Consider the following 15,059-nt stretch of genomic DNA (forward strand, 5'->3'; position numbering starts at 1 on the left):
TTATTTAAGGACTCTGCTACATTATTTAAGGAATTTGCTTCATTATTTAAGGACTCTGCTGCATTATTTAAGGACTTTGTTGCATTATTTAAGGACTCTGCTGCATTATTTAAGTACTTTGCTGCAATATTTAAGGACTCTGCTTCAGTATTTAAGGACTCTGCTGCATTATTTTAAGACTTTGTTGCATTATTTAAGGACGGTGCTGCATTATTTAAGGACTCTGCTGCATTATATAAGCAATCTGCTGCGGTATTTAAGGACTCTACTGCATAATTTAAGGACTTTGCTGCATTATTTAAGAACTATGTTGCATTATTTAAGGACTCTGTTGCATTATTTAAGGACTCTGCTACATTATTTAAGCAATCTGCTGCGGTATTTAAGGACTCTGCTGCATTATTTAAGGACTTTGCTGCATTATTTAATGACTCTGCTGCGGTATTTAAGGACTTTGCTGCAAAGATAAGGACTCTGCTTCAGTATTTAAGGACTCTGCTGCATTACTTAAGGACTTTGTTGCATTATTTAAGGACTCTGCTGCGGTATTTAAGGACTCTGCTGCATTATTTAAGGACGTTGTTGCATTATCTAAGGACTCTGCTGCATTATTTAAGGACATTGCTGCATTATTTAAGGACTCTGCTGCATTATTTATTGACTTTGTTGCATTAGTTAAGGACTATGCTGCATTATTGAAGGACTTTGTTGCATTATTTAAGGACTCTGCTGCATTATTTAAGTACTTTGCTGCAATATTTAAGGACTCTGCTGTGGTATTTAAGGATTCTGCTGCATTATTTTAGGACTTTGTTGCAATATTTAAGGACTCTGCTTCAGTATTTAAGACTTTGCTGCATTATTTAAGAACGGTGCTGCATTATTTAAGCACTCCGCTGCGGTATTTAAGGAGTCTGCTGCGGCACTTAATGACTCTGCTGCATTATTTAAGGACTCTGCTGCAATTTTTAAGGACTTTGCTGAATTATTTAAGTACGCGGCTGCGGTATTTAAGGACTCTGCTGCATTATTTAATGACTTTGTTGCATTATTTAAGGACTCTGCTGCATTATTTAAGGACTGTGCTGCATTATTTAAGGACTCTGCTGCATTATTTAAGGACTTTGTTGCATTATTTAAGGACTCTGCTGCATTATTTAAGGACTCTGCTGCATTATTTATTGACTTTGCGGAAGCATTTGAGGACTCTGCTGCATTATTTAAGGACTCTGCTGCAGTATTTAAGGACTCTGCTGCATTATTTAAGGACTTTGCTGCATTATTTAAGGACTCTGATTCAGTATTTAAGGACGCTGCTGCATTTTACAATGACTTTGCTGCATTATTTAAGGATTCTACTGCATTATTTAATGACTTAGTTGCATTATTTAAGGACTCTGATGCATTATTTAAGGACTCTGCTTCAGTATTTAAGCACTCTGCTGCATTATTTTAGGACTTTGTTGCATTTTTAAGGACTCTGCTGCAGTATTTAAGGACTCTGCTGCATTATTTATGGACTTTGCTGCATTATTTAAGGACTCTGCTGCATTATTTAAGGACTTTGTTGCATTATTTAAGGACTCTGCTGCATTATTTAAGGAATTTCCTGCATTATTTCAGGACTCTGCTGCATTATTTAATAACTCTGCTGCATTATTTAATAACTCTGCTGCATTATTTAAGGACTCTGCTGCATTATTTAATAACTCTGCTGCATTATTTAAGGACTCTGCTGCATTATTTAAGCACTCTGATGTGGTATTTAAGGACTCTGCTGCATTATTTAAGGACTTTGCTGCATTATTTAATGACTCTGCTGCTGTATTTAAGAACTCTGCATTATTACTTAAGGACTTTGTTGCATTATTTAAGGATTCTGCTTCATTATTTAAGGACTGTGTTGCATTATTTAAGGACTCTGCTACATTATTTAAGGAATTTGCTTCATTATTTAAGGACTCTGCTGCATTTTTTAGGGACTTTGTTGCATTATTTAAGGACTCTGCTGCATTATTTAAGGAATTTGCTGCATTATTTAAGGACTCTGCTGCATTATTTAATAACTCTGCTGCATTATTTAAGGACCCTGCTGCATCATTTAAGCACTCTGCTCCGGTATTTAAGGACTCTGCTTCATTATTTAAGGACTTTGCTGCATTATTTAATGACTCTGCTGCGGTATTTAAGGACTCTGCATTATTACTTAAGGACTTTGTTGCATTATTTAAGGATTCTGCTTCATTATTTAAGGACTTTGTTGCATTATTTAAGGACTCTGCTGCATTATTTAAGTACTTTGCTGCAATATTTAAGGACTCTGCTTCAGTATTTAAGGACTCTGCTGCATTATTTAAAGACTTTGTTGCATTATTTAAGGACGGTGCTGCATTATTTAAGGACTCTGCTGCATTATTTAAGGGCTTTGCTGAATTATTTAAGTAATCGGCTGCGGTATTTAAGGACTCTGCTGCATTATTTAAGGAATTTGTTGCATTATGTAAGGACTCGGCTGCATTATTTAAGGACTTTGTTGCATTATTTAAGGTCTCTGCTGCATTATTTAATGAATTTGCTACATTATTTAAGGACTCTGCTGCATTATTTAATGACTCTTCTGAAGCTTTTGAGGACTCTGCTGCATTATTTTAGAACTTTGTTGCATTATTTAAGGACTCTGCTGCAGTATTTAAGGAATTTGCTCCATATTTAAGGACTCTGCTGCATTATTTATGGACTTTGCTGCATTATTTAATGACTCTGCTGCATTATTTATGGACTTTGTTGCATTATTTAAGGACTCTGCTGCATTATTTAAGGAATTTGCCGCATTATTTAAGGACTCTGCTGCATTATTTAATAACTCTGCTGCATTATTTAAGGACTCTGCTGCATTACTTAAGCACTCTGCTGCGGTATTTAAGGACTCTGCTGCATTATTTAAAGACTTTGCTGCATTATTTAATGACTCTGCTGCGGTATTTAAGGACTCTGCATTATTACTTAAGGACTTTGTTGCATTATTTAAGGATTCTGCTTCATTATTTAAGGACTTTGTTGCATTATTTAAGGACTCTGCTTCATTATTTAAGGACTTTGTTGCATTATTTAAGGACTCTGCTGCATTATTTAAGTACTTTGCTGCAATATTTAAGGACTCTGCTTCAGTATTTAAGGACTCTGCTGCATTATTTTAAGACTTTGTTGCATTATTTAAGGACGGTGCTGCATTATTTAAGGACTCTGCTGCATTATATAAGCAATCTGCTGCGGTATTTAAGGACTCTACTGCATAATTTAAGGACTTTGCTGCATTATTTAAGAACTATGTTGCATTATTTAAGGACTCTGTTGCATTATTTAAGGACTCTGCTCCATTATTTAAGCAATCTGCTGCGGTATTTAAGGACTCTGCTGCATTATTTAAGGACTTTGCTGCATTATTTAATGACTCTGCTGCAGTATTTAAGGACTTTGCTGCAAAGATAAGGACTCTGCTTCAGTATTTAAGGACTCTGCTGCATTACTTAAGGACTTTGTTGCATTATTTAAGGACTCTGCTGCGGTATTTAAGGACTCTGCTGCATTATTTAAGGACGTTGTTGCATTATCTAAGGACTCTGCTGCATTATTTAAGGACATTGCTGCATTATTTAAGGACTCTGCTGCATTATTTATTGACTTTGTTGCATTAGTTAAGGACTATGCTGCATTATTGAAGGACTTTGTTGCATTATTTAAGGACTCTGCTGCATTATTTAAGTACTTTGCTGCAATATTTAAGGACTCTGCTTCAGTATTTAAGGACTCTGCTGCATTATTTAAAGACTTTGTTGCATTATTTAAGGACTCTGCTGCATTATTTAAGGACTCTGCTGAAGCATTTTAGAACTCTGTTGCATTACTTAAGGACTCTGCTGCTTTATTTAAGGCCTTTGTTGCATTATTTAAGGACTCTCCTTCAGTATTTAAGGACTCTGCTGCATTATTTAAGGACTTTGCTGCATTATTTAAGGATTCTGCTGCATTATTTAAGGATTTTGTTGCATTTTTTAAGGACTCTGCTACATTATTTAAGGAATTTGCTGCATTATTTAAGGACTCTGCTTCATTATTTAAGGACTCTGCTGCATTATTTAGGGACTTTGTTGCATTATTTAAGGACTCTGCTGCATTATTTAAGGAATTTGTTGTATTATTTAAGGACTCTGCTGCATTATTTAATAACTCTGCTGCATTATTTAAGGACTCTGCTGCATTATTTAAGCACTCTGCTGCGGTATTTAAGGATTCTGCTGCATTATTTAAGGACTTTGCTGCATTATTTAATGACTGCTGCTGTATTTAAGGACTCTGCATTATTACTTAAGGACTTTGTTGCATTATTTAAGAATTCTGCTTCATTATTTAAGGACTTTGTTGCATTATTTAAGGACTCTGCTACATTATTTAAGGAATTTGCTTCATTATTTAAGGACTCTGCTGCATTATTTAAGGACTTTGTTGCATTATTTAAGGACTCTGCTGCATTATTTAAGTACTTTGCTGCAATATTTAAGGACTCTGCTTCAGTATTTAAGGACTCTGCTGCATTATTTTAAGACTTTGTTGCATTATTTAAGGACGGTGCTGCATTATTTAAGGACTCTGCTGCATTATATAAGCAATCTGCTGCGGTATTTAAGGACTCTACTGCATAATTTAAGGACTTTGCTGCATTATTTAAGAACTATGTTGCATTATTTAAGGACTCTGTTGCATTATTTAAGGACTCTGCTACATTATTTAAGCAATCTGCTGCGGTATTTAAGGACTCTGCTGCATTATTTAAGGACTTTGCTGCATTATTTAATGACTCTGCTGCGGTATTTAAGGACTTTGCTGCAAAGATAAGGACTCTGCTTCAGTATTTAAGGACTCTGCTGCATTACTTAAGGACTTTGTTGCATTATTTAAGGACTCTGCTGCGGTATTTAAGGACTCTGCTGCATTATTTAAGGACGTTGTTGCATTATCTAAGGACTCTGCTGCATTATTTAAGGACATTGCTGCATTATTTAAGGACTCTGCTGCATTATTTATTGACTTTGTTGCATTAGTTAAGGACTATGCTGCATTATTGAAGGACTTTGTTGCATTATTTAAGGACTCTGCTGCATTATTTAAGTACTTTGCTGCAATATTTAAGGACTCTGCTGTGGTATTTAAGGATTCTGCTGCATTATTTTAGGACTTTGTTGCAATATTTAAGGACTCTGCTTCAGTATTTAAGACTTTGCTGCATTATTTAAGAACGGTGCTGCATTATTTAAGCACTCCGCTGCGGTATTTAAGGAGTCTGCTGCGGCACTTAATGACTCTGCTGCATTATTTAAGGACTCTGCTGCAATTTTTAAGGACTTTGCTGAATTATTTAAGTACGCGGCTGCGGTATTTAAGGACTCTGCTGCATTATTTAATGACTTTGTTGCATTATTTAAGGACTCTGCTGCATTATTTAAGGACTGTGCTGCATTATTTAAGGACTCTGCTGCATTATTTAAGGACTTTGTTGCATTATTTAAGGACTCTGCTGCATTATTTAAGGACTCTGCTGCATTATTTATTGACTTTGCGGAAGCATTTGAGGACTCTGCTGCATTATTTAAGGACTCTGCTGCAGTATTTAAGGACTCTGCTGCATTATTTAAGGACTTTGCTGCATTATTTAAGGACTCTGATTCAGTATTTAAGGACGCTGCTGCATTTTACAATGACTTTGCTGCATTATTTAAGGATTCTACTGCATTATTTAACGACTTAGTTGCATTATTTAAGGACTCTGATGCATTATTTAAGGACTCTGCTTCAGTATTTAAGCACTCTGCTGCATTATTTTAGGACTTTGTTGCATTTTTAAGGACTCTGCTGCAGTATTTAAGGACTCTGCTGCATTATTTATGGACTTTGCTGCATTATTTAAGGACTCTGCTGCATTATTTAAGGACTTTGTTGCATTATTTAAGGACTCTGCTGCATTATTTAAGGAATTTCCTGCATTATTTCAGGACTCTGCTGCATTATTTAATAACTCTGCTGCATTATTTAATAACTCTGCTGCATTATTTAAGGACTCTGCTGCATTATTTAATAACTCTGCTGCATTATTTAAGGACTCTGCTGCATTATTTAAGCACTCTGATGTGGTATTTAAGGACTCTGCTGCATTATTTAAGGACTTTGCTGCATTATTTAATGACTCTGCTGCTGTATTTAAGAACTCTGCATTATTACTTAAGGACTTTGTTGCATTATTTAAGGATTCTGCTTCATTATTTAAGGACTGTGTTGCATTATTTAAGGACTCTGCTACATTATTTAAGGAATTTGCTTCATTATTTAAGGACTCTGCTGCATTTTTTAGGGACTTTGTTGCATTATTTAAGGACTCTGCTGCATTATTTAAGGAATTTGCTGCATTATTTAAGGACTCTGCTGCATTATTTAATAACTCTGCTGCATTATTTAAGGACCCTGCTGCATCATTTAAGCACTCTGCTCCGGTATTTAAGGACTCTGCTTCATTATTTAAGGACTTTGCTGCATTATTTAATGACTCTGCTGCGGTATTTAAGGACTCTGCATTATTACTTAAGGACTTTGTTGCATTATTTAAGGATTCTGCTTCATTATTTAAGGACTTTGTTGCATTATTTAAGGACTCTGCTGCATTATTTAAGTACTTTGCTGCAATATTTAAGGACTCTGCTTCAGTATTTAAGGACTCTGCTGCATTATTTAAAGACTTTGTTGCATTATTTAAGGACGGTGCTGCATTATTTAAGGACTCTGCTGCATTATTTAAGGGCTTTGCTGAATTATTTAAGTAATCGGCTGCGGTATTTAAGGACTCTGCTGCATTATTTAAGGAATTTGTTGCATTATGTAAGGACTCGGCTGCATTATTTAAGGACTTTGTTGCATTATTTAAGGTCTCTGCTGCATTATTTAATGAATTTGCTACATTATTTAAGGACTCTGCTGCATTATTTAATGACTCTTCTGAAGCTTTTGAGGACTCTGCTGCATTATTTTAGAACTTTGTTGCATTATTTAAGGACTCTGCTGCAGTATTTAAGGAATTTGCTCCATATTTAAGGACTCTGCTGCATTATTTATGGACTTTGCTGCATTATTTAATGACTCTGCTGCATTATTTATGGACTTTGTTGCATTATTTAAGGACTCTGCTGCATTATTTAAGGAATTTGCCGCATTATTTAAGGACTCTGCTGCATTATTTAATAACTCTGCTGCATTATTTAAGGACTCTGCTGCATTACTTAAGCACTCTGCTGCGGTATTTAAGGACTCTGCTGCATTATTTAAAGACTTTGCTGCATTATTTAATGACTCTGCTGCGGTATTTAAGGACTCTGCATTATTACTTAAGGACTTTGTTGCATTATTTAAGGATTCTGCTTCATTATTTAAGGACTTTGTTGCATTATTTAAGGACTCTGCTTCATTATTTAAGGACTTTGTTGCATTATTTAAGGACTCTGCTGCATTATTTAAGTACTTTGCTGCAATATTTAAGGACTCTGCTTCAGTATTTAAGGACTCTGCTGCATTATTTAAAGACTTTGTTGCATTATTTAAGGACTCTGCTGCATTATTTAAGGACTCTGCTGAAGCATTTTAGAACTCTGTTGCATTACTTAAGGACTCTGCTGCTTTATTTAAGTCCTTTGTTGCATTATTTAAGGATTCTGCTGCATTATTTAAGGATTTTGTTGCATTTTTTAAGGACTCTGCTACATTATTTAAGGAATTTGCTGCATTATTTAAGGACTCTCCTTCAGTATTTAAGGACTCTGCTGCATTATTTAAGGACTTTGCTGCATTATTTAAGGATTCTGCTGCATTATTTAAGGATTTTGTTGCATTTTTTAAGGACTCTGCTACATTATTTAAGGAATTTGCTGCATTATTTAAGGACTCTGCTTCATTATTTAAGGACTCTGCTGCATTATTTAGGGACTTTGTTGCATTATTTAAGGACTCTGCTGCATTATTTAAGGAATTTGCTGTATTATTTAAGGACTCTGCTGCATTATTTAATAACTCTGCTGCATTATTTAAGGACTCTGCTGCATTATTTAAGCACTCTGCTGCGGTATTTAAGGATTCTGCTGCATTATTTAAGGACATTGCTGCATTATTTAATGACTGCTGCTGTATTTAAGGACTCTGCATTATTACTTAAGGACTTTGTTGCATTATTTAAGAATTCTGCTTCATTATTTAAGGACTTTGTTGCATTATTTAAGGACTCTGCTACATTATTTAAGGAATTTGCTTCATTATTTAAGGACTCTGCTGCATTTTTTAGGGACTTTGTTGCATTATTTAAGGACTCTGCTGCATTATTTAAGGAATTTGCTGCATTATTTAAGGGCTCTGCTGCATTATTTAATAACTCTGCTGCATCATTTAAGGACCCTGCTGCATGATTTAAGCACTCTGCTCCGGTATTTAAGGACTCTGCTGCATTATTTAAGGACTTTGCTGCATTATTTAATGACTCTGCTGCGGTATTTAAGGACTCTGCATTATTACTTAAGGACTTTGTTGCATTATTTAAGGATTCTGCTTCATTATTTAAGGACTTTGTTGCATTATTTAAGGACTCTGCTGCATTATTTAAGTACTTTGCTGCAATATTTAAGGACTCTGCTTCAGTATTTAAGGACTCTGCTGCATTATTTTAAGACTTTGTTGCATTATTTAAGGACGGTGCTGCATTATTTAAGGACTCTGCTGCATTATATAAGCAATCTGCTGCGGTATTTAAGGACTCTACTGCATAATTTAAGGACTTTGCTGCATTATTTAAGAACTATGTTGCATTATTTAAGGACTCTGTTGCATTATTTAAGGACTCTGCTCCATTATTTAAGCAATCTGCTGCGGTATTTAAGGACTCTGCTGCATTATTTAAGGACTTTGCTGCATTATTTAATGACTCTGCTGCGGTATTTAAGGACTTTGCTGCAAAGATAAGGACTCTGCTTCAGTATTTAAGGACTCTGCTGCATTACTTAAGGACTTTGTTGCATTATTTAAGGACTCTGCTGCGGTATTTAAGGACTCTGCTGCATTATTTAAGGACGTTGTTGCATTATCTAAGGACTCTGCTGCATTATTTAAGGACATTGCTGCATTATTTAAGGACTCTGCTGCATTATTTATTGACTTTGTTGCATTAGTTAAGGACTATGCTGCATTATTGAAGGACTTTGTTGCATTATTTAAGGACTCTGCTGCATTATTTAAGTACTTTGCTGCAATATTTAAGGACTCTGCTTCAGTATTTAAGGACTCTGCTGCATTATTTAAAGACTTTGTTGCATTATTTAAGGACTCTGCTGCATTATTTAAGGACTCTGCTGAAGCATTTTAGAACTCTGTTGCATTACTTAAGGACTCTGCTGCTTTATTTAAGGCCTTTGTTGCATTATTTAAGGACTCTCCTTCAGTATTTAAGGACTCTGCTGCATTATTTAAGGACTTTGCTGCATTATTTAAGGATTCTGCTGCATTATTTAAGGATTTTGTTGCATTTTTTAAGGACTCTGCTACATTATTTAAGGAATTTGCTGCATTATTTAAGGACTCTGCTTCATTATTTAAGGACTCTGCTGCATTATTTAGGGACTTTGTTGCATTATTTAAGGACTCTGCTGCATTATTTAAGGAATTTGTTGTATTATTTAAGGACTCTGCTGCATTATTTAATAACTCTGCTGCATTATTTAAGGACTCTGCTGCATTATTTAAGCACTCTGCTGCGGTATTTAAGGATTCTGCTGCATTATTTAAGGACTTTGCTGCATTATTTAATGACTGCTGCTGTATTTAAGGACTCTGCATTATTACTTAAGGACTTTGTTGCATTATTTAAGAATTCTGCTTCATTATTTAAGGACTTTGTTGCATTATTTAAGGACTCTGCTACATTATTTAAGGAATTTGCTTCATTATTTAAGGACTCTGCTGCATTATTTAAGGACTTTGTTGCATTATTTAAGGACTCTGCTGCATTATTTAAGTACTTTGCTGCAATATTTAAGGACTCTGCTTCAGTATTTAAGGACTCTGCTGCATTATTTTAAGACTTTGTTGCATTATTTAAGGACGGTGCTGCATTATTTAAGGACTCTGCTGCATTATATAAGCAATCTGCTGCGGTATTTAAGGACTCTACTGCATAATTTAAGGACTTTGCTGCATTATTTAAGAACTATGTTGCGTTATTTAAGGACTCTGTTGCATTATTTAAGGACTCTGCTACATTATTTAAGCAATCTGCTGCGGTATTTAAGGACTCTGCTGCATTATTTAAGGACTTTGCTGCATTATTTAATGACTCTGCTGCGGTATTTAAGGACTTTGCTGCAAAGATAAGGACTCTGCTTCAGTATTTAAGGACTCTGCTGCATTACTTAAGGACTTTGTTGCATTATTTAAGGACTCTGCTGCGGTATTTAAGGACTCTGCTGCATTATTTAAGGACGTTGTTGCATTATCTAAGGACTCTGCTGCATTATTTAAGGACATTGCTGCATTATTTAAGGACTCTGCTGCATTATTTATTGACTTTGTTGCATTAGTTAAGGACTATGCTGCATTATTGAAGGACTTTGTTGCATTATTTAAGGACTCTGCTGCATTATTTAAGTACTTTGCTGCAATATTTAAGGACTCTGCTTCAGTATTTAAGGACTCTGCTGCATTATTTAAAGACTTTGTTGCATTATTTAAGGACTCTGCTGCATTATTTAAGGACTCTGCTGAAGCATTTTAGAACTCTGTTGCATTACTTAAGGACTCTGCTGCTTTATTTAAGGCCTTTGTTGCATTATTTAAGGACTCTCCTTCAGTATTTAAGGACTCTGCTGCATTATTTAAGGACTTTGCTGCATTATTTAAGGATTCTGCTGCATTATTTAAGGATTTTGTTGCATTTTTTAAGGACTCTGCTACATTATTTAAGGAATTTGCTGCATTATTTAAGGACTCTGCTTCATTATTTAAGGACTCTGCTGCATTATTTAGGGACTTTGTTGCATTATTTAAGGACTCTGCTGCATTATTTAAGGAATTTGTTGTATTATTTAAGGACTCTGCTGCATTATTTAATAACTCTGCTGCATTATTTAAGGACTCTGCTGCATTATTTAAGCACTCTGCTGCGGTATTTAAGGATTCTGCTGCATTATTTAAGGACTTTGCTGCATTATTTAATGACTGCTGCTGTATTTAAGGACTCTGCATTATTACTTAAGGACTTTGTTGCATTATTTAAGAATTCTGCTTCATTATTTAAGGACTTTGTTGCATTATTTAAGGACTCTGCTACATTATTTAAGGAATTTGCTTCATTATTTAAGGACTCTGCTGCATTTTTTAGGGACTTTGTTGCATTATTTAAGGACTCTGCTGCATTATTTAAGGAATTTGCTGCATTATTTAAGGACTCTGCTGCATTATTTAATAACTCTGCTGCATCATTTAAGGACCCTGCTGCATGATTTAAGCACTCTGCTCCGGTATTTAAGGACTCTGCTGCATTATTTAAGGACTTTGCTGCATTATTTAATGACTCTGCTGCGGTATTTAAGGACTCTGCATTATTACTTAAGGACTTTGTTGCATTATTTAAGGATTCTGCTTCATTATTTAAGGACTTTGTTGCATTATTTAAGGACTCTGCTGCATTATTTAAGTACTTTGCTGCAATATTTAAGGACTCTGCTTCAGTATTTAAGGACTCTGCTGCATTATTTTAAGACTTTGTTGCATTATTTAAGGACGGTGCTGCATTATTTAAGGACTCTGCTGCATTATTTAAGCACTCCGCTGCGGTATTTAAGGACTCTGCTGTGGCACTTAAGAACTCTGCTGCATTATTTAAGGACATTGCTGAATTATTTAAGTAATCGGCTGCGGTATTTAAGGACTCTGCTGCATTATTTAAGGAATTTGTTGCATTATGGAAGGACTCGGCTGCATTATTTAAGGACTTTGTTGCATTATTTAAGGTCTCTGCTGCATTATTTAATGAATTTGCTACATTATTTAAGGACTCTGCTGAATTATTTAATGACTCTTCTGAAGCTTTTGAGGACTCTGCTGCATTATTTTAGAACTTTGTTGCATTATTTAAGGACTCTGCTGCAGTATTTAAGGAATTTGCTCCATATTTAAGGACTCTGCTGCATTTTTATGGACTTTGCTGCATTATTTAATGACTCTGCTGCATTATTTATGGACTTTGTTGCATTATTTAAGGACTCTGCTGCATTATTTAAGGAATTTGACGCATTATTTAAGGACTCTGCTGCATTATTTAATAACTCTGCTGCATTATTTAAGGACTCTGCTGCATTATTTAAGCACTCTGCTGCAGTATTTAAGGACTCTGCTGCATTATTTAAGGACTTTGCTGCATTATTTAATGACTCTGCTGCGGTATTTAAGGACTCTGCATTATTACTTAAGGACTTTGTTGCATTATTTAAGGATTCTGCTTCATTATTTAAGGACTTTGTTGCATTATTTAAGGACTCTGCTTCATTATTTAAGGACTTTGTTGCATTATTTAAGGACTCTGCTGCATTATTTAAGTACTTTGCTGCAATATTTAAGGACTCTGCTTCAGTAATTAAGGACTCTACTGCATTATTTAAAGACTTTGTTGCATTATTTAAGGACTCTGCTGCATTATTTAAGGACTCTGCTGAAGCATTTTAGAACTCTGTTGCATTACTTAAGGACTCTGCTGCATTATTTAAGGCCTTTGTTGCATTATTTATGGACTCTGCTTCAGTATTTAAGGACTCTGCTGCATTATTTAAGGACTTTGCTGCATTATTGAAGGATTCTGCTGCATTATTTAAGGATTTTGTTGCATTTTTTAAGGACTCTGCTACATTATTTAAGGAATTTGCTGCATTATTTAAGGACTCTGCTTCATTATTTAAGGACTCTGCTACATTATTTAGGGACTTTGTTGCATTATTTAAGGACTCTGCTGCATTATTTAAGGAATTTGCTGCATTATTTAAGGACTCTGCTGCATTATTTAATAACTCTGCTGCATTATTTAAGGACTCTGCTGCATTATTTAAGCACTCTGCTGCGGTATTTAAGGACTCTGCTGCATTATTTAAGGACTTTGCTGCATTATTTAATGACTCTGCTGCTGTATTTAAGGGCTCTGCATTATTACTTAAGGACTTTGTTGCATTATTTAAGGATTCTGCTTCATTATTTAAGGACTTTGTTGCATTATTTAAGGACTCTGCTGCATTATTTAAGTACTTTGCTGCAATATTTAAGGACTCTGCTTCAGTATTTAAGGACTCTGCTGCATTTTTTAAGGACTTTGCTGCAATATTTAAGGACTCTGCTTCAGTATTTAAGGACTCTGCTGCATTATTTAATGACTTTGTTGCATTATTTAAGGACTCTGCTGCATTATTTAAGGACTCTGTTGCATTATTTAAGGACTCTGCTACATTATTTAAGCAATCTGCTGTGGTATTTAAGGACTCTGCTGCATTATTTAAGGACTTTGCTGCATTATTTAATGACTCTGCTGCGGTATTTAAGGACTTTGCTGCAAAGATAAGGACTCTGCTTCAGTATTTAAGGACTCTGCTGCATTATTTATGGACTTTGCTGCATTATTTAATGACTCTGCTGCATTATTTAAGAACTTTGTTGCATTATTTAAGGACTCTGCTGTATTATTTAAGGAATTTGCTGCATTATTTAAGGACTCTGCTGCATTATTTAATAACTCAGCTGCATTATTTAAGGACTCTGCTGCATTATTTAAGAAATCTGCTGCGGTATTTAAGGACTCTGCTACATTATTTAAGGACTTTGCTGCATTATTTAATGACTCTGCTGAGGTATTTAAGGACTCTGCATTATTACTTAAGGACTTTGTTGCATTATTTAAGGATTCTGCTTCATTATTTAAGGACTTTGTTGCATTATTTAAGGACTCTGCTGCATTATTTAAGCACTTTGCTGCAATATTTAAGGACTCTGCTTCAGTATTTAAGGACTCTGCTGCATTATTTAAAGACTTTGTTGCATTATTTAAGGACTCTGCTGCATTATTTAAGGACTCTGCTGCATTATTTAATGACTCTGCTGAAGCATTTTAGAGCTCTGTTGCATTATTTAAGGACTCTGCTGCATTATTTAAGGACTTTGTTGCATTATTTAAGGATTTTGTTGCATTTTTTAAGGACTCTGCTACATTATTTAAGGAATTTGCTTAATTATTTAAGGACTCTGCTGCATTATTTAGGGACTTTGTTGCATTATTTAAGGACTCTACTGCATTATTTAAGGACTTTGCTGTATTATTTAAGGACTCGGTTGCATTATTTAAGGACTTTGTTGCATTATTTATGGTCTCTGCTGCATTATTTAATGAATTTGCTACATTATTTAAGGACTCTGCTGCATTGTTTAATGACTCTTCTGAAGCTTTTGAGGACTCTGCTGCATTATTTAAGGACTCTGTTGCATTAATTAAGGACTCTGCTACATTATATAAGCAATCTGCTGCGGTATTTAAGGACTCTGCTGCATTATTTAAGGACTTTGCTGCATTATTTAAGAACTATGTTGCATTATTTAAGGACTCTTCTGCATTATTTAAGGACTCTGTTGCATTATTTAAGGACTCTGCTACTCTATTTAAGCAATCTGCTGCTGTATTTAAGGACTCTGCTGCATTATTTAAGGACTTTGCTGCATTATTTAATGACTCTGCTGCGGTATTTAAGGACTTTGCTGCAAATTTAAGGACTCTGCTTCAGTATTTAAGGACTCTGCTGCATTATTTAAGGACTTTGTTGCATTATTTAAGGACTCTGCTGCATTATGTATTCACTTTGCTGAAGCATTTGAGGACTCTGCTGCATTATTTAAGGACTCTGCTGCATTATTTAAGGACTTTGCTGAATTATTTAAGTACTCTGCTGCGTTAT

Source organism: Phyllobates terribilis, unplaced genomic scaffold (genome assembly GCF_046119375.1).
Source record: "Phyllobates terribilis strain yellow unplaced genomic scaffold, ASM4611937v1 Scaffold_80__1_contigs__length_6766528, whole genome shotgun sequence".
NCBI lineage: Eukaryota > Metazoa > Chordata > Amphibia > Anura > Dendrobatidae > Phyllobates > Phyllobates terribilis.